Source organism: Anguilla rostrata, chromosome 13 (genome assembly GCF_018555375.3).
Source record: "Anguilla rostrata isolate EN2019 chromosome 13, ASM1855537v3, whole genome shotgun sequence".
In the NCBI taxonomy this organism is placed as follows: Eukaryota; Metazoa; Chordata; class Actinopteri; order Anguilliformes; family Anguillidae; genus Anguilla; species Anguilla rostrata.
The window spans coordinates 26,915,925-26,936,893 of record NC_057945.1 but is presented as its reverse complement, the minus strand read 5'-3'; the positions used below and the strand labels follow the sequence as shown (position 1 = coordinate 26,936,893).

At 39.9% G+C, this 20,969-nt stretch overlaps 1 long non-coding RNA gene across 1 annotated transcript in view; it reads right to left on the bottom strand.

Annotated features, from left to right (window-relative positions):
• Positions 1–20,969, bottom strand: part of LOC135237191 (uncharacterized) — a 60,817-nt gene that overhangs the window by 22,704 nt on the left and 17,144 nt on the right. The window lies entirely within an intron of this gene.

Sequence of the window (20,969 nt, the reverse complement as noted above, 5' to 3'; positions counted from 1 at the left end):
GACCATTCTGAGAGAGGGTTTCTGAGAACAGGTTTCATTTGCCGTGCATTGTAGTCATCCTTATATGTTCTTCTGACCATACCATTTAAAGCACATACATTTCAAATATTTGTCAAGTCTGGTGAGAATAAATTTGACATTGCTAGAGTGTCATCAACATACAGGCCAAGGTGAATGTCGGCTAGTGAGTAGCCAAAGTTAATCATTCTAATTTTTAGAGCATAGACGGATGTGGTTACTGTTATTGTGTTGCTGGAAAAAGTGTGCAACGTGTGCCCTCTATTGGCCACTTACTAAAAGTGAGCTCACTGCAATTCTGAAAGGGCAGCCATTTGCCTTATTTGCCTCAATGTTAGTCGTTTTGTGAATGACACCAACACATACCATTTTAAACTTGGGAATGTGTTAGCAGCTTCCTGATACATGTCCCAAACTACAGCATGTGATTATGTGATGAGCTGTTTGTGATGCACATTTATATCAGCTGTATGAACAAAGCAGTATTGTCATGTCTGAGTGTTTCAGAAATTTTAGTAACAGAAACTGATTTTAACCTGATACTGCTATTGAATTATGCTTGTCTACAGAAACATTATCAACAAATATCTGGGCACAATCTCTACATTCCAGTCAACAGTCACTAATTTCAACAAATCCAGACACGTCTGCTGAGAAAGTCCACACATTTGAATTCAGTTTGTGGTTATTGATAATGAAGATCTATAGGTGGCAGCAAGTCCACAATGCGTTGACTTTCCCCTGGAGTGCACACATATGATGATCATCCTGTCTACTTTTTAACCCTCTTTCTATGCAAACATTCTTACTTTCCCATTAAAAGAAGGCAGTTGTTGGATTGCACACTTCATCCATTTTACCATTTGAAAATGGCGATAAGAATATAAGGGGCCTGACCATAATCATTGTTATTTGCTATGAATGTAGAATGTAGTTGATGGAAACGCAATATTGATCAAGATAGAGAAAAAAGCAGAGCTAATAGCATTTACCTCTCTGGGAATACCAAGGACATATACAGCATGTTAGTAAAGTCGGCTTCTTTCAAGAATAACACGCGTGATGAAGGTGATATAAATCTGCCAGTTGAGCCCCTGGCTAAAGAAAAATCATTTCCAAAACATTTTGAGTCAAACATGCATTTCATGTGATGTAAGCCTCCAACGGTGGATATATCACTGGCTCAGCAAATGGGTAGCACATTCTTAGGCAGACTGAAATGTCCCAGGGACAGTAAGAGCGGCTGTATTGGTTTGAGATGTGTTTTTGTCACATATCAACTATTTTATTACACAAGAACTGAATGTCGCTAAGTTCAGTACTGAGGCCACACAGTTCTGCAGCCACTGCTCACACACACACAAAGAGACCTGTGTACCAACTGACCATTTTATTTCCCAGCTAACTTTGAGATGTCCCAGTTAACCATGCGACAATCAAATTTCCAACATCCAGGTATAAATTTTAAGTTATTCATACAATATTTGTTTTTACTTTGTTTGATCAGTTTGACAGGTTCATTTTAAAGTTGATTGTGACCATATTGACTTAAACTGCATGATGATTTTGAGGGTGAAAGAACATCCATGAACTTTTAATGTCACCTATATTTTAAATGGACCAATTACTCTATGTCAATATGAGGTATGTCTTTTTACAAGCATGGACTCCAAAAGTGCGTATGTGCCCTTTAGTGTTGCAGATATATTTTTAATGGCGGGAGCCAGCATCTGAGCTGCGACTCTGTGTGCGTTTATCTTGCGCTGGTGGGTCCAGTGACCGCTGGGGCAGCTGCGCTGGACACACAAGCAGAGGAGTCGTCTCGTAAATCTAAAGGCGAGCGCGGCAGAAAACACGGCTGTGTGCTAACAGGAAGCGGGAATGTAAATCCAACCGTCTTGCATCTGGAGAGCAACTTTGTCAGATGTTAACCCTTTCTGTCCACTGACTCTCTGATACCTCCCCTACGCCTGGCTGAGCATGTCCTAGATAGACTGCGTATGTCCAAGAACATCCTGTGAAGCATCATAGCGAAAGGTTCAGCATACAGCTGACATGGATGGATATTACGGTTAACCGGTGACACTTTGGGCTTTCCTTTGTCAATTAGGGGGATGTACATCCTTGTATTCATCAAAGCACATCCTTTAGAACCATTTCTGAGCTCATTTTTGGTCTACAGCTGACACTCATACACAGTTTACGGTAAAGTGTGAGAAATTCACCTATCCTTTATGAGTCTGGAAGGGCTGTGTCCGTAGGAAGATGACGCCCCTCTTTCACAAGGAAGGGGTGGAGGGGTTTTTCATGAATGGACCATGTCACACACAATGGGCTGTCTAACTGTAGTTACCTACTCTGCTCCAGGCGAGTCTCCCACCAGGATGTGTTGCACAATCTAATTGACTGGACATGAACTTCCTCAGGGTAGTATTCCGATTAGAGTGGTTATGGGACGTCCTGAACAGGCCGGTTTGCTCAGTGGGGCGCTGACGCACAGGGAGGAGTTGGGCGCAAACTGAGTGAACAGGAAGTGATGCTTCTCTGCCCCTTTGACGCCCCATAAACAATGAGCCAAGTGCAGTGAGCAGCCTAAAATGGGCCAGATCTGTGGGAAAGGCTCACTGAGCATGCTCAGTGCACACACATGCCAGGGCTCCCCTCTCCTGGGAAGGGACCAGAGAACATTTTCCTGCCGGCCACCTCTGGGGAGGCAGAAAAAAAGTTTCAGATGAACGCAGCTGTGAACCCGTTGCCTTTGCTGAGTCAGTGAACACGATTTTTTAATAATATGGGTACAGCTTCCCTAAGTGTGTGCATGCGTGTATATGACTGTGTGTGCGTGCGTTTGCGTGTGTGTATATGAGTGTGTGTTTGTGTGTATGTGTGTTGGGGTCTGGGAAGGAACTCTAACAATTATAACTGCCAAGAACTGCTGGTTTTCCACCCTCCCTTTGCCTGGGAGTCAGGTGTGAAGACAGTCTGGCCAATCAGTAGTACTAATTACCTGGGAGAAAAGAAAATCAGGGCTGGATTTGGATTCGAGGGCCAGAGTTGATGATCCCTGATCTAAAGTGAACTTCTAATGCTCAGGAGAAACTACACATACGCTGGGCTGGGAGAGGCACCTCTGAACCCTTCCTCTTGCCAATCCACATGCTTGTCTGCCTGGTTTTATGGTCTTGCTGTCCTTGGGGGCCTGGGATCCCACTGACGTAACTGTTTTTCTATTGCTCTGCGCAGACAGGGGCCGTGACGTCACTGGCTTAAGGCATTGTTTATTTTGCCTGTCTAAGATGAGGTCAAGAGCGGGAAGCATTCAGAGATACAAACGCAGATCTGCTCAGGAGGGACGTGAGCTACGTCACTATTGTTTTCGTCATTTCTGATGTATTCTTTATCCTGTGTGCAACTGCAAACTACACCAACCATTAATGTGTAGGAAATAATGCTAAATAGCAGAAAAATGTTCAACTAAAGAAAATTACTTGACTATTCATGCAACTGTCAGAAATAGCACTCATTGATGAATCTTCTTGAAGTTTAGTGCCTAAGCTTCCAACCCTGACATCTGGCTGGCAAGCACAGCACTTCCTAGAAAAATCAGTAGACCCCAAAAACCAGTGCTTCCAGTTGACAGTGTTTCGTGTGTTTAGGGCCCAGATCCACCATCTTACGTTTCACATAAAGCTCCTGCCTGCAGGAAGCAGTGTGATAGCAGGCATTAGATATGTGTTCTGAGTGAGAAGGGGCAGAGTCTGCGGTGTGCAGGGGGGGATTATGTATAAGACTAATGGGTTTGAACTGGCCGCTCTGTCAGGGTGTCCAGAGAGGGGGCCATGGCTGCCAGGCTCTTCCACTAAATCAGGACCTGATCAAGGAGAGGGCCGGGCAGGATTTGGGCCTTTGAAGTGCAGCCGCAGTCTATTACTTAGAAATTGGAAATGTCAAGGGGATTCATTGTTGAGGATCTTGCCAGTTGTTGGCAATCACCCCTGGAATGACGCATGGAATCCATTCTTTTTTATTGAAGGGGTCTTGCTTAGAAGGGGGAGTGTAGGTGACAGTTCCAGTTTCTCTACTGTGTTTTTTTTTGTTTGTGTTTTTTTTTTTTTTGTAATTTGTAAATGCCAAAGTCTAGTGCAGTGTTGCCGAATCCTGTTCCTGGACATCTACAGTCCTGTAGGTTTTCATTCCAACCCCAGCAAAGTGCACCTCATTCAACAGCTAGCGATCTAGTTGAGCTGCTAATTAGTTGAATCAGGTGTTTCAGATTAGGATTGAAATGAAAACCTACAGGACAGTAGATCTCCAGGAAGAGGACTGGGCAACCCTTGTCTAGCACATGAAATGCAATGATTATTTTACAAACATGATGGTCTTTTTGGTGCTCAGAGACAGATCCCACGGAGCTTGTTGACATTACATTACATTACAGGCGCTCTTATCCAGAGCGACTTACACAACTTTTACATAGCATTTTACATTGTATCCATTTATACAGCTGGATATATACTGAAGCAATTTCGGTTAAGTACCTTGCTCAAGGGTACAACGGCAGTGTTCTACCCGGGAATCGAACCTACAACCTTTCGGTTACAAGTCCAGTTCCTTACCCACTGTGCTACACTCCGTGACATACCGGTCACACTTTTCCTCAATATTCAATATGTTGTAATTGAGGGAACAGATGATGGGAAGACTGCAAAAAGAATAATTTGAATCTATAAAGCCATATAATGACATTCACACTGCAGTGTTACAAGACATGAGCATGTCTGCACTATGCAAATACCCCATTCTAAATCTTTCCCATCTGATTGGTCAAGAACATCCAGATCAGTATCCTTTAGCTGTGTTGTGTAAAATAACGGTCATTTTTTAATAAACTTTCACTGCAAAACTGTACATAGAATAGAATAAAATAAAAAAATGTATTGATCCACAAAGGCCAGAAATTTGTCTTTGGTCTCACTTTTTACATGAAAGCAAAATACAGTAAAATCACACAGAATTTGGTTTTGTTCAGTTGACTGACTGCAACTGGAACAAAGAATCTCTTATAGGCGTTCTTTTTGGCTACTGGCACTCTGAAACGGTGGCCAGAGGGAAGCAACTCAAACTCGTTGTGGAGGGGGTGACTTGTGTCATTTACTATAGCCAGAGCCTGTAGCCTCTGTGTACTGCTGAGTTATACAGGTCAACCAGCTGCTTTTGTTGTTTGCTTACTACTTTTCCAGATATGTTAACCATTATAACTGATTTCTGCACTTTGTGCTAAGGTTGCCTAACCTAAGACAGATATTAAGAACAGGAATACTCTCCACCAGCCTGAAATAGACTTTAGTACATTGATACTGATTCTAAACCCTCTCAGTTTCCTGATTAAAAACAAGGATTGGTTTTCTTTTTACAGATAAAATCAATATTGCTAGTAAAACTTAGCTTAGGATCAATAAATGTCCCTAAAACTTGAAACAGTCCACAATCTCTACTTGCAGCTTACAAAGAGTAAGTGATTGGACATACACTATTATTCCAGGGAGGAGACCTGATGAAAATATTCATCTTCATCACCATACCTCTGTATTTTTCAAAAGAGAATAATGTGCTGACAGTTAATTGTCAGCAGATGTGTGTTCTGAATATATTACACAGAAAATACAATAATTATATAAAGCAGTGGTTCCCAACCCTGTTCCTGGAGATCTACCATTGGGTAAGTTTTCACTTCAACCCTAATTTGGCACCCCTGATTGTACTAATTAGCATATCTAGCATCTCAACTACTAATTACAATCAGGTGTGCCAAATTAGGGTGAAATGAAACCTACAGGATGGTAGGTCTCCAGGAACAGGTTTGGGAACCGCTGATATAAGGTATATTTGTTTTAGCACCATTGTTAATCATGTACTACTGATCTTAAATTCAAAATTAGTCTGGGACAAGATGGTGGAAGTTATTACCTAGTTTGTCAGTGCTCTATTGTTTGCACAGAGTGGCTCTACATTGGAGTGTTCCTCTTCACCTGCTCATTTGCTAAGGCATACTGCAACATCCCAATAATTACATAAAGTCTACCATCTCCTTGGCATCTTTAGCAGAGACACTGCTTTGCAAAGCAAAGAAAACTTGGCCAGATGACAACCAGCCTTCTGGCATCCATTGGCCAGTGTCCTGGTAGATACTACACATTGTATATTATTGTTGGGGCACCCACCAGAATATCCCTGGCACTAAATGATGGGGTTTTGCGTGAGTTGTGACTGCACATGAAAGTTGTGGATCAGACAGAGACACATAAATACTCACATGTCCAAACGAGGTCATTGGGAAGCAGCTGTAGGAGTGGGGGAGAGGAGAGGTATGGACCATTGGGGGGGGGGGTAGTTGTAGTTTTGACATGAGTTAAGCCCCCTGCAGCTGCAGCCAGTCCAGCACTGCCTCTTAGAGACTAATGTTGATTCTTTGTTTTGGTGTGTTTTTGCAGGCACTGGACATGATGTCATGAACAGAGAAAACAGACTGAAAGGGGGTGAGTAAAAATGGAGGTAATATATCCTTTTATCTGTTTGTCATGTCATTAATTAAGCGGAGGTGGGAGAGTGTTTTCATTAAAATACATTCCCAGGATGCTATTGCTATCAGTGTTGTACAATGGAGCAGAGAGTGTAGCTACGTCTAGGGCTGGGGGCAGGGTGGGGGAATGGTTGAGCTTTTGTGAGCAAAGGCAGACACACTCTATGAGCAGCAGGGAGGGGGGCGGGAGGAGCATCAAGCGCAGGGAATTGTGGGGACTTGGAGTGTTCCGGAAACATAAGTCCTCCCAAGACTACTGAGTGGATAATCCCTTCCCTCATCCCGGAGTGTCCCTGCAGTCATCCGTCTCTATTGGTAATAAGGCAGGTATGGAGACATGAGTTAACATGGGGAGGTGCCTTGGTGGCTTGAGACATTTTGGGCTTCCTGCCCATAACCTTTAATAATGCTGGCAAATCTCTCTGTCCAAATGTGTGGCTCTGACCCTCTGACCTGATTAATCTTTCTGATGAGAGAGAGTGTAGAGTGCTGGCACTGCTGCAGTCCCCCTGATAAACCAGAGCTGTAGATTCCCGAAGTAGAATTTGGGTGGTCTGTGGCCCTGCTAATGTCAAAGTTCTGTTTTTTTAAGGGCTGTAAAATAATTGAAGGAAAGACATTTTGGTTGTCATGCACCTTATTCTCTGCTATGTCTAGGTCTCCTTATCTATGGCATAACATAGCCCATTATAATCCTTTTCATCTGGCCCAAATTCTGCAAGGGTTCCCTCTCCTTATGCAAGTATTTTGGGGTTATCTTCAAGCTTACTGGCAGGAACCTTCACAAGAAAGACATGGGCAGCTCTCATTATATTAGGCATTACGATAATGCGTTTAGTGGCTCCTGCAGTCTGAAATTTTCCCAAGATACAATGTGAGCAATGTATCTGCTGTTTTATGAAGGTGGCTTGGCTTTACTTTAAGATTTGTGAGACACAATGGTAACGTGGATCAGTTTTCCCTATTCTTGACATTTTTTTGTCTTCTAGTAAATACAAGACTTCTGACTTCCTGTCACTATATTTGTACTCTTAAAACTTAGATAAGAATTAATATTTTTCTCTTTACATTTTAACCTAATTTTTCTTTTAAAATGTAAAATAATATTTGGTGTAATGGTGCATGAGTTAGAGTGCATGAGTGCCTCCCATAAGAAATGTTTGCTTGGGCTTCTGATTTGCTTAATATCGGTGATCATCATGAGCACAGGCTGGAGCTTATTAGCTGACACTGTTTGAGACTGTGCTATGTCATTAGCCAACTGAAAAGAAAAGAGTAATTTTGCTTTGTCCCACCAGGAGATGTTTTAGTTTTCTTTAGAATACTGCTTCCTTAGCACAATCCCAGTAATGTACCGGGTACCTATTGGCCACTAGTTGTTGGGAGAGACAACACTCGATTGATCAGTGCTAGGTCTTCTGTAGTACTGTGTGGCCTGTAGCATAGAACAAAGTTCAGTATCTGATGGGAAAGTGCACCTCGAAAACTGCACGTGCTTCAGCTGCAGTTCTTTATACTGAGTGCAGGTGATAATGTAATGTCTTGAGAAGCACAACAAGTAATTCCAAATTCTTAAGGAAAAAAGGAGGGATATTATTATTTTTTTATTATTAATGCAGGACTGTGTTTCTGCTTTTGCAGTCCTTCAATTCTCAAGCCACTCAGAAAACTGATATCCTGGCACTTCACAAGTAAATTACTGAGAAAATGCTTGCACCCAGTAAAGGTTTGCTGTGTGAATTCACAAAGAAATTGAACAAAGTTTACTTTAAAATTATTGTTTGACATTCACTGTCAAAGTACTGGAATCAAAAATTAAAACATACACAATCTTAATGATAGAAGTATTATTTGTTTAATGTGTAATTTTCACAATTTCTGGGTGTTGATGGGATTTATATGATACAATATTAACCATAAGGACCAAGCACAGCTTAGCACCGCATTGCTGACACTTCACAACCGACCCCATTTCATGTGTTGAATGACATGAAGCAGATTGCCTTATGGACGACTATACTGTAGCAGCACTTCAACTGCACCTGAAGGGGGCATGGCCAGAGTCCTTCTGTCAACTGCATTTCATTAACCTCACAGAAATATCACCAATACTGTACATTCCTTCCCATAAAGAACAACGTTGGCATGGAATTTAAAATAACAACGATAAGTGGAAAACTAAGCAGAAGCCTAATTATGGCTTAATTTGAGATTTCATTCTCTCCATGGTTCAAGCGTTAAGAATAACTGTTGATCTCCTTTTTGAGTTTACTGTAAGTCATTTTGGTTTAACGTAAGCTTCATTCCTGTTTTCTTGATTGCATTTGTAAAGAGTGGGGTCACTTTCATATCTTCCCCACATCCTTCGGTTCCTGCAGTTCCTGTTGGCTATGAGCAGTGTGATGAGAGTGTGGGCTTGTGGGGTGTGGTCTGCCTGCTCCCAGGTGGAGAATCATTTCAGGGGAGTGTGCATTGAGTTTCCTGATGGTTATCAGTTGCTCCACCCTCAGGAAATTTCAGCGAGTGAGGGTGTGTTAGGACTTCCCATATTGACACAGTGCCAGAACTCTGACCCAGTCTTCACACTGCCCTGACCACTGCTCCACCCTGCTACTCTGCCCACAAGTCCATGCGACTGATCTGTCCACTGATGCTCTGAGTGATCTGACTATTGTCCACTTCTGCTGCTCCAACCAGTACAAAATCCTTGCAGCAATAACTGCTCAATACTGCGGCTTTAACCATAACTCAAACACTGGTGATTTGTCCCCTGCTACTACTACCATGTTGCCTGACCTCTGCTCCATGTTGGAGTTGTACTCATTGCACTTGGAAACCTCAGTAACATGTAAAGTATTTCAGTAATTTTAATGCAATGTGTTTGTGTCTATCCTACCATTGAAGGCCATATACCTGATACTTTTCAATAGCTGTTTGTGTTTTTGATGAGGTGAAAGGCTTACTTGCTAAGAGTACTTACTAGGCTGAAACATAACCTTGGTATTCCACACCACTTACCCAACACCAGGTATCATAGAGAGGGTTTAACATATAACTACGACAGTCCTTCTAGTTACACCATCCTGCCTGAAAGGAGCTGTGACAGCTACACTGCATTTCCCATCATACATCTAAACAAGTAGGTGTTCATTTTTAGGTTCTATTGGCACATTCTTCTTTTTACAAAGAGAACAACAGCCACATAGTTTAAAAATAAAAATAAAATCAGGTGAAAAATGCTTCATATCAGAAGAAGCTTTCATATGTAATACTGACTGAAGCATTTTGTATTCTTATCTGTGATTCACACCCATGATCAGCAAAAAATGTGTAAGCCTTGCCTCCTGAAATCTATGCTGTAACTAGTGCCACTCCTCCTTTCTGAAGCCCAGCTCCTTCCATACAAACTATTTTAGTACAATGGAGAGCAGGACGTAAGTTACAGGAAGGAAGAGTTAGTAATGCATCGGCTGTAAAAACTGGGACATGAGTTTTCATATCTTCGCGCATGAATATCCGTCCATTGAATTTACCATACCTAATTCATTCTGATATGTCAAAGGCCCAGATTAAATTAACATATGTACTTAGTTTTCACACTTGACAAAAATGCAAGTGTTACGTTTTTTGTTTTTTCTTCACACGTGCAGCATGGGGCGTCAAACAATAGCCAAAACAAACCTGCAAAGCTTGCAAAATAATTAAAAGGATACTTGCATTCATAAATAAAATATTGTTTGAATCCAGCCCAATATTCTTTAGACAATGGCAGGGCATAATATGTATTAGCTTGGTTCTTTGTACAAAGAAGAAGTGGAAAGTTCTTAAAAGTGGTAGAATTTTCAATGATTTAAAAATGTATTTTATATTTCATATTTCATATGAGCAGTGCAGACCTATAATGCCCAATGATGGCCCGAGGTAAAGATGTTTGATGACTCTTTTGGATTGATTTCTTCCATTTGATATAGGGTCTACTGGGAAATAATGCAGTAAATTACAAACAGGGAAGTTGCAATATATATTGACCTTTTGAGGGGAAATTACCCCAGTATCATAAATTTGTGTGTAGCAGGATCCTCCATCTGACCACAGAGTGGATATAAAGATGAACAGGAGTCTTGGAATGCACATAATTCTATTAAAATTTCTGTGTTTATTTCCTCAAATTTATAATCCTGAGACGGTTGTTAAAAGGCTAAGACCTTTCACTCGTTCACAGGAGTGTATAATATCCAACAAAATATATATCCAATAAAACATGATATGTAGTGCATCTGCTATACAAATGGAACATTTGTTTCTTCTAGACAAAGAAAGTTTAGGATTTATATTCAATGTACCGGGTGAAGCTGAAGACAAGACTTTGGGGTCCACTCAAAGTCAATCTATTCCAGGAGCCTAGGGGCCTCTAGTGGCGCAGTCCATAGAGTGCTATCCATGAGTTTAATCAGCTGTAATGTTTGCGGTTTGAATCCAACTGCCAACCTTTATTGCACATCTCCCCCGATCTCTTTCCTCCTAATTCTTCCTGTATCTCTACACTGCCCTATCCAAATAAAGCTAAAAAAGTAAAACTATTCTAATCTGTTTTATTCTATTTCAATCACCATAGCATGCTGAATTCCACTCTGCAGACACAGCCATAGGGAATAGGAAAAATATATTTGACTGATTGTCTATTCAGTGCAGTACTTAAATATTTTGACTATGAATTTTTAGTTAAAGTGCATACTGTCTGCTTTAATTTGAGGGTATTTGCATCCATATTGGGTTATCCATGTAGGAATTACAGCCTTTTTTACGAAGTCACTCAATGTGCTGGAGTACACAGCCAAAACAACAGAAACTGCATTGCATCACTGTTCAAATACTTACAGACCGTACTGAATGTGGCATGATGCAGTGCCATTTAACTCCCCCCAAACCACAACACCGAAGTCACAGGCATTAAAAAGCCCTTGTTCCATTTAGCCAGCTGGTCAGACATTACCATTAAAATCAGCAAAATTCAAAACAGAGAATAATTCTAAATATTTATTTGCCTTGAGAAGTACATTTTGTTTACTGATGGGATCTGAGATCAGTGAGCTCCAACCGAGAAATGCACAGGTCTTTATGAGCATTTTTCAAGTTCCTCCTTCGACTGTTCGACAAACTACGGTGCTTGAGAGGGTTTTACAATAATTGTTTGTGTTACTGCAAGCCCTGCTTTGTGTCCTGGGGGATCACTGTGGAAAGCAGACATAGGTGCATGTGTCCATCACTCTGCCAGGAGAGGATTCTTGGCTGCAGCTCTCTCTCTCTTTCTCTCTTGCTCTGTCACTCTCTCTCTCAGCTGCAGATTCTTTTTACTCCATTCTTACAGCTGCACAGAACTTGAGTCTGTGACTCCCTTTAAAAAAATGGCCTTATTTAACCTTCATAATATGTAATCACATTATTTTAAGGGTTTTTCATTCAGCAAGTGCCAACAAAGGTGTGCACACATGATATGCACACAGTACTAACATACTATATATATATATATATATATATATATACACACACACACAATGAAATTTATATACTTTATATATTATATTATGTGTTACTTTATATGCCATATTGTTATATTACACTGTATTATTGGCTCATACTTTGTATTTAACATCTGGTGCTCTGTGAAATTGCCCTGACTCGCATAAGTTAGTAATGCTTCCTTAGGCTATGGATCTGCGGGCTGTCAGGGTGTAATAGACAGCACCCTGTTAAAACAAAATTCTGTGAAAATTCAAACCGATTTAGTGGCACTTCTTGGAATGGTGACTTAATGAAGGGACCTGCTTTCTCTCTAAGCTGAAGCTCACAAGCAAGGGATGCATCAAACTGCTTAAATATGCTGTTTTATTACTCTCGCTAGTATACATTTGACGTGACAGTGATGGGCCTGCAATGGAGAAAAACCCTATCCCCCAAGTTAGGTGCTTGATCCTTACAGCTGGGATGAGTAGGTTTCTGGAATCAGATGAGGTTCATTGCTGACTTTAAGAAGAGCTGTTTCATCCCTGTTCTGTGGTCTGAATGCAGACTGAAACTGTTCATACAGATTATTTGACTCCAGATGGTTTTGAGATCCCACTACTTATTCCAGAATTTTGCACAGAAATTGCGGGCTGGAGATGGGCCTGTAGTTATTTAGGATGTCAGGGTCATACGTGGCTCTGTGGGGTGTTGGAGGCAAAACCAAAATCTCCAACTTTGCTTTTACCCTTTATATAAATACTAGCTAGCTAGCTAGCTAATGTCATCTAGCTGGCTGGCTTTGTATGCCATGCTTCTTCTCACAATGAGAGGTGGCAAAAGTAGTTCAGGGTAATGTGAAATTATGAATCAAATAAAGTAAAATACATTATACATATCATATGAATGCTGGAATGAATTGCACATCACTGCTACATGATCACTCCATAATGATTTAAGTGTTCTAGACTGGAATTTTCCTTTACGATTGTATCATGGCGCCCTGACCCTTTAGATATCTTTTCTTTTGTGTTCCTTCTTCTTTCTTTCAATTTCCTTTTGGACAATATTATAGGTATAGCTGAGTAAAAAGGTTATCTGCCTAGTAGTACTTTCTTTTGGTACAATACAAATTCTTATTTGTTGGGTTAACCCTTATTGATTATACATGGGCCTCTGTGCCTTCTTGGTGATACCGCATTTTTGTATTCCTCAGAATAATTAGATGTTTTTTTACTACTGTACGGGACTCTGGATTAGAGCATCTGCTAAACTATTGTAATTTAATGAAATATCTGAAACACAGATGGTGGAGGAGTAGGTTCCAGAGCCTCCCAAAATGAGGTGAGGCAGTAGCAGTTTGTGGTGGTCAAGGCCAAGATCTGCAGGAAGCTTAGAAAAAATAGAGGTAACTTAGACCACAGACTGGATTTTTCTGGTACAGCTGAGAGACTTTACATTTAGTCTACTATCTTCTTAATCCCCAAGACACAATCTGCCAACAACAATATACTGTGCAAACTCTTCTGGAAGAGGGTGAGGTTTCAGGCTGGAGTATTCAGTATAAACAGAGACAAAATGGGAGCACAAATCATAGTGACACAAAAGCATATAAAGGAAGCAGGAGGGAATGAGAGATTTTTTATTATTTATTTTTTCATTAAAAAAATGTAAAAAGTAAAATGACTGTCTGCATTGTTTATACCGCAATTATGATCCAATTTACCCAAATACACACTTGATTGTAAATTCAGAAAATGGTGTAAATTGCTAATTGTAATGACAAATTAGCCAAAAATATCTCCATCTATGCAGGAGTGTAGTGTGCAGCATGAATGAGCTAATGTCCATGACCTCTCTGTGCAATCCTGTCCCTGAATAGAACCAGCCACATGGATCTTCAGCTGAAAGATTTGTCCGTTTTCCCAGACGGATCTGAGGCTGGAGAGGACAGTTCTCATATTTACAGCATACTGCCCCTCCCTTATTCGCTCACCACAGAATACCCACAGACTGACACCAACCCATGCACCTACTCACATACACACATACACATACTCACACACACACACACACATACGCAAACATACATACATACACACACACACACACACACACACACACACACACAAACCCATTCATCTACCCCACCACACACAGAAGCCATCTTCCTACCCACCGCCCCACCTCACAAATACACATAATCACAAACATGCACCGCACCAACACACCCCACACATTTTCCTCAGAGATAACAAAGAGCTTGAAAGAAATCATCACACAGCCTCACGTTTACTATGACATGAAGCAGAGTCCGAGAGCCCAAGACCCTGGGAGATGAGGAAATCACAGAGCTCCTGAGAGCTCAGAGTGTTTTCATTAGGAGCCATTATTCACCAATGACCACAGGGAAGATGGCTATACTCTGTATTATCTGTAAATGCTGTGAAAACACTATTTGCAAATGCTGTAAGCACTGTTTGCAAAAAAACTACCACTGGTATTTGTTTCTGTGAAAAGCAATACTGCACATATAACTTATGGCAACATAAACTATGTAGTCTCTGTCAACACTCCAAAAGATATTCAATTGTGCCTGCGTAAGCAAACGGTAGACAGAGAGGCATTTATTTGCTTGTCATTTGTAAGTGACCAGTTCATGCTCAGTTGACAGTGATTTGGTTTATTTTATTTATTTGGGTTGGATAACAACAACAATGTGCAATATGTGTTTAATTACTGTGCTAAGGGGTTACTGTGCTAAGGGGTTAATTACTGTGCTAAGCTTGTTTTAGCACACCCTCATTAGTCAGGTGTGTTCATGTTCCTATAGATTTTGATATTTTCTATCTATATTTTCATATTGATATGTTTATTAGATAGAATTATTCTGAGAATAAAATGTGACAACAGAAAACATTTACCAAAGTGCTTTAATACATTTTTACAAAACTCTTGTCAGTTGAAGAGCACCTGGAATGCATGAAAACTAGTAGGTTTTTAAGTACAGTACAGTTACTGCTGTAACCTGGTACTGAAATTCTTGGTGTAAACTGCGGGCATGCAGGATTCAAAGGTGGCATGAAAGAGAACAGTTTTGGCTCTGCTTTCTTCCAGGACCTCAATATATTGAAGATATAATGGGATCATACAACCAATTACTTTCTCAAAGTCTCTTTATTACACATACAGTTAATTCAAGTTTATGATCCATGTCCCTGATATAAGGATTGTCCTGTCATCACACTGACTTCTGCTTCTTATCATCTGCACAGTATGGTACAAAGGAAATGAAATGCATTTTCTTATCTGGTTTGCTTATGTCATAATATGAAGCTCCTCTTGTTTTTTTCTCTGACAAGGATGATATCATTTGCCATGAATTACTGGCTGAAGTACTGGCTGAAAAGCTGGGATCAACTTCTACATGCTTATTCAGAAAAATAATATTTTCTCGTTATTGAAAGCCATACAATTTTATCTTAATATTAATGACACAGACCATATGGACCAACTCATGTTGAAAATTACTTTATAAGTAAAAATTATTTATTCAATTATTTCTTCGGTACCCCCCCCCCCCCCCCCCCCCCAAGCTGATTGTATGCACCTTGGAAAGGGAAGCACTATGGACTGCCAAAACACAAATGAAAAAGAGAAATTTTAACAGAGCAGCATGTACTGCAGCACTAAAACATTCATCACCTGGACTTTTGGGAACTGTTCCTTGGGCCAGAACTTTCACCTTACAAGGAGCCAAATGAGTCACTTTGCAGGAAGCCAGTATCGGAACATCACACACAAAATAAATATATAATAATAATTATCGCAAACAAAAGGCCAACTTCCTCCTTGCGCTACCCTGCACATCTGGACTTCCCCCACATTAAACATTAAACATCCATTACATGACCTGAGCTAGAACCCATTTGTTCGTTGACAGTGTGGTCACTCCAGCCAAAAAAAAGAAGAAAAAAGTACATGACCATGGATTTCATCTGCCAGAATCTGGCTGAGTGATCGTGTGATTGGCAGTATTTTGACGATGTAATCTTCAATTTGATTCTCATCCATTTAGCAGGATGGGAGGATGCCTGTCACTTTTCCCAAGAGACAAAGATCCGCCCATATCAGAGCCACAGTGACTGTCCTGTAAAAACTGATTATACATGCTGGAAATGGCTCTGCAACACTGATTTACACATAAAACCAGGAAAGGTTCTCTTTTTAAACTCTTGGGTATAGTATGTGATGCACAAGTAGTATGATACACGCTATTAAATACAATTAAAATCATAAAGGAAGGAGAGTGGTTACATTCGTCGCACAAATAATGCAGCAGCTATGGACCACAGATAATAAAACTGATTTTGAACTTCTGAATCCAGGATATCACACTCACTGTTTTGATATTTCTTCCAAATATTGGACAGTAAAGAGATAGTGATCAATCCCTCATGTTACTGATCTGCAGATTGGAACCCTCATGAGGAGTACAGCTATAATTCAGTTAAGGCCTTTAGTGAATTTTTTACAGTAGGCATACATCCATACCCTATTTTAAACACAAATGCCAAATAAAAACCCAGTACATATTCAGGGTAGAGTTTGTGCGACATGGCGTGCTGTTTGGCAACTGGTGCTCTATGGAAAGTGGTCACAGCTTTAAGTGCTGATTAGACATGTTTGGACTTTTCCCAACAGCCTGCACATAATAGCAGTATAAAGCTGTAAGCAATTAATATGCCAAATACATGTTTAGAAAGTGAAGTAAAGTTTGCTAACACAACCGCACCACACTGGACATGGGCAGAACACATACGTCTGCAATATTTATGCTGAACAAAAGGAAATTCCCCCTCAGTGCAAGACATGCTGGTGGTTGGGGGGTTGGGGAACTACAAATAAAAATCAGAAAACAATAATTAGTCAATTTGAGGTTGTAAAAGCCATGCAAAATGAATTATACTGCATGATTGTCTGCATCCAAACTCAACCAAAATAGCCTGGAAAAGTCCAGTAATGGTTATTTTTGTGATAGATGGGAAATGCATAAAGGAACAAAATAAATACAAAGTATAGAATGCTTCTAAGATTTAAACATGTTGCAGGTTTGAGAGAGTATTATACTGAGACCAGCAGCATTTAGGGTCATAGGTTCAAATGCACCCACAAATTTCCTTTGAGGAAAGGTATACCACTTGCACCTTGAGATATAAGGCAGCTTGTCTCAAAGAATCATCAGAGTTATAATGTTAAAATCACCAGTCAAGTGAAATGGAAAGGATATGACTGCGCTCATAGTTGTAAATGCATCTGTTGCTGATTTGCACTGTTAATAGGCCTCAAATGCTATGTTGCATTATGGGGAAAAAAACTGTTTGTTTTGGAAGATGTAATGGGAAAACAGACAAGTTATTTTATTTATATTTTCTAGCATGCTAATTTACCTTATTTATTTATACTATTAAATGGTATCAGTGTAATGTTAAGGTCTGAAAACTAAGCATGAAAATCAGAGGTTCTAAGCACGACTTACTGGTAGGGCACTGCCATTGTACGCTTGTGCAAGGTACACAACCCTACTTACTTCGGATACACAATTTGAAAATTGTGTCAACTTGTAATTAAGTTTCATTAAATATAATCATATAATAACTCTAACCTGCTTGTTGTTAATTTCTCTGGAATTTAGAGTACTCAGACAGTGGTTTTAAATCGTACTTTTTGTAAGAAATAGTTTTCCTGTGGTTTTCAAATAATTTCAATTTAAGACTAAGAATGAACAAAATGACAGGGTGCATACTTTTAGGACAGAAACCAGATACATGTCTGAATTCTGTGTTTTTGATGGACAAAAAGTGGTTTTCAGCAGTTCAAATGCCATGGAAATGATCATGATTGTTCTCTAGATATATAAACAAATGCATCCCCATAGGATATAGCAGTAGTCACCGTGTCACTATAGTGGGAATCTCTACATTATATATATATTTTTTTTTAAGTATTTCTTTAAAGGCTCATTTTGTGATTGCTGCCATAATGCAGACATACCAATTTAACATTTTGTCATTTGTTTTGGAACAGGCGATTAATCTTAGAACATCTCTGCTCTAAAGCGATTCTGTCCGGGTGCCAACAAGCTTGAAGAAAGCTAGGTTAGGCTTCTGAAATTTTATTACCTTTCATTATAGTTTGATTCTGTCTCTTCAAGGCTGATAAGTGTCTGTTTCTTGTCTGTAACTGTGCCAAATATGTGGTTCTTGTGCTGAGAAAAGTTTTGCAGAGGCTGGGATACACTAGTCAACAAAAATATAAGTGAAGAATGAAAAGCAAACAAACTTGTGAAAAGTGTCATGAATGCTTGCACAAGCCATTGGCATTTTACAGATCTGCTCATACTTATAATGTTTAAAAATATGATTGAAAAAATTCTGAAAGTGACACTGAATAGCCAGATAATAGTTTTATCTGTAGGTTGACCTCCTCTAAGGATGCCTGCCATCGTTTGGTATAGGGATGAGAGGTTGGAACCCCAACGCAAAATCTGATTCCATAATCTGAACCAGCAGTGTATGTACTGTACATAGTTTCCAAATGTCCATGTTATATGAAGCGATGATGGTGAAAATAAAATAAGCAAAGCACAGAAATTTATCTTCAAATTTATTTATAATAATGCAAATTATCTAGAGAATTGTGTGTAGTACCACAATTCAGAGCATACTGCCATACATTCTTGACATCTAATTTATTTCAAAAAAGAAAAATCTTGAAAATATGTTTCAACTTGTTTCTCCTGCAGGACAAGTAACAATGAATGCCCAGTTCTTACAAACTAGTTCCTAAATGCAGAAAAATGAACCTGATTCCTTTTCTTCTCTCTCCCTTCCCCTTTTCTGAGGATTAAAGAACCTCCCTGACAGCAACAGAAGTTACTATCAGATATAGATTAGGAACACCCTGGTTGGCTATTGTCCTTAGCCATGGAGTCCTGGTTGAACCCGCAGGATACTTGATAGCAGTTTGTAAAAAAGACAGAACTGTTTTTTTTTCTTTGTGTGTTTATCAGTTACAGTAGCTTCCTTTGAGGTCACTACCCCATCTAATTTTCTCTCCTCCCCCCAACCAAGAAAATTAGGCCATTAGTTTAAGGGATGTACAGTAGGGCAGAGCAAAGGACTTCAAAACTCTACTATACTTTAAAAAGCTGCAGGACCCTTAAAAGAAAGGGGGAAAAATACTTAAATATTTTCAAATTGTTTTGTAAAACTAACAGTGAGATCAAAAATGAAAACATTTATCTGAAGTAGAAGAAAAAAGTCTTTATTTTGTGTTGATGCATTCAGTGAATTTGTGTTGTGAGTATATGTTTGGCATGTTTTGAAATTATTGTTTTCCTGATATCACATTCTATTATTATAAGACTATTTAGAATTTATAAAACAGATTTGAATTCACTCTATTTGTAACCAAGTTGCAAACTATTCACCAGATGCATGGCTTCGGGAAACCTCAGACCCAAAAGGGGTCTTTTTTGCTAAACATGTCGAAGTAAAACTACAAAGGGAAAACCGCGGGCAGCATCCCTGGTGAAAGAGGTGAAAATAAGCGTGAGCCACAGGATGTCAAGTAGACTGCAAGCCCCAGTGCAGTGGGTAGAGCCTCCAGCTACAGCGAGCAGGAGAAACCCCACCATCAAAAGGAGGTCTGAGGCACAGACAGGATGTCCTTCAATGTTTTCCGGGGAAGCAGAATGTAAACCATGGATCTGTGCCGCACACAGACTGTGCTTTATTTCAAGCTCAGATTCGGTCGAGGGGGTGGGTGGGGGGCTAAGCTGCATTCTCTTTGGTGGCTCACCTATTAAAGTTCCTCTGATTTGTAATGCAGCAGAGTGATTTAGCACAATTAGCTGATTAGTGTTCTGTAGTTTTTTTTGTTTTTTTTCTCTGGCCTAGTCTTTGAACATGTACTTGGTAATATTGTTTTTCAAACACAAGGAATTCCATTTAGTAATGGAAAATACGCTTATGTACATGCACTTTGAATCAATACTGAAAGTTCAATAAAAATTAGGCATGCGCCCCCTGTGAAAACCATCACTGCACTTCTTTAGTCCATCTAATTTGAACTGATAGACAAACTGATTGAAAATGCCATTGACAAAAATGTGATGGTTTGCAGTTTAAATTCTTGATTGCTCCAAGGTTGGAATTCTTTAGAACAAGAGAGGTAAGAGGTGTCTGGTGATCGGTGGGGCTCACAGGGTGGTGCAGAGGAGTTTTCTCTCTGCAGAGACTTCCCCTGGTATGAAACAATGATCACTCCCCCAGAACCATGTGTGTTTTGCTGAGTTTCCATGGGGATTTCACAGCCCCCCACACACATGCACACACGCACACACACATACACATGCAAACACACACACGCACACACACGTACACACACATACACACACACTCACACATAGAGGCACCTCCAAGAAGTGCTGACTTTATTTCCTTATAAAAGATTAATGAAGCCAACCAGCAGATATCATTTTGGAACACTCAAATCCTAATTATTCCTATCCATGTTGTGTTCTTTGTTTCTTATATCTTGCTCAGCATGTCATAGCATTATTGAACTTGTGAAAAGGTTAAACATAGCAGACAATGTGTAAATGCAACTGCTCTGTTATGCATGGCGCTATGTCTTTCAGTTATTCAGGGATGTCAGTACAACGGTACACATTCAAATCCATGTGTAATTATTATTAAACACTGCCAACTATAAATCTGGCACTGTATAATAAAGACTCAGATTTAGTCTAGCAAAAATGATCCCAGACTTGGATAGATGCTGCTAGCATCTTTAATGAGTAACC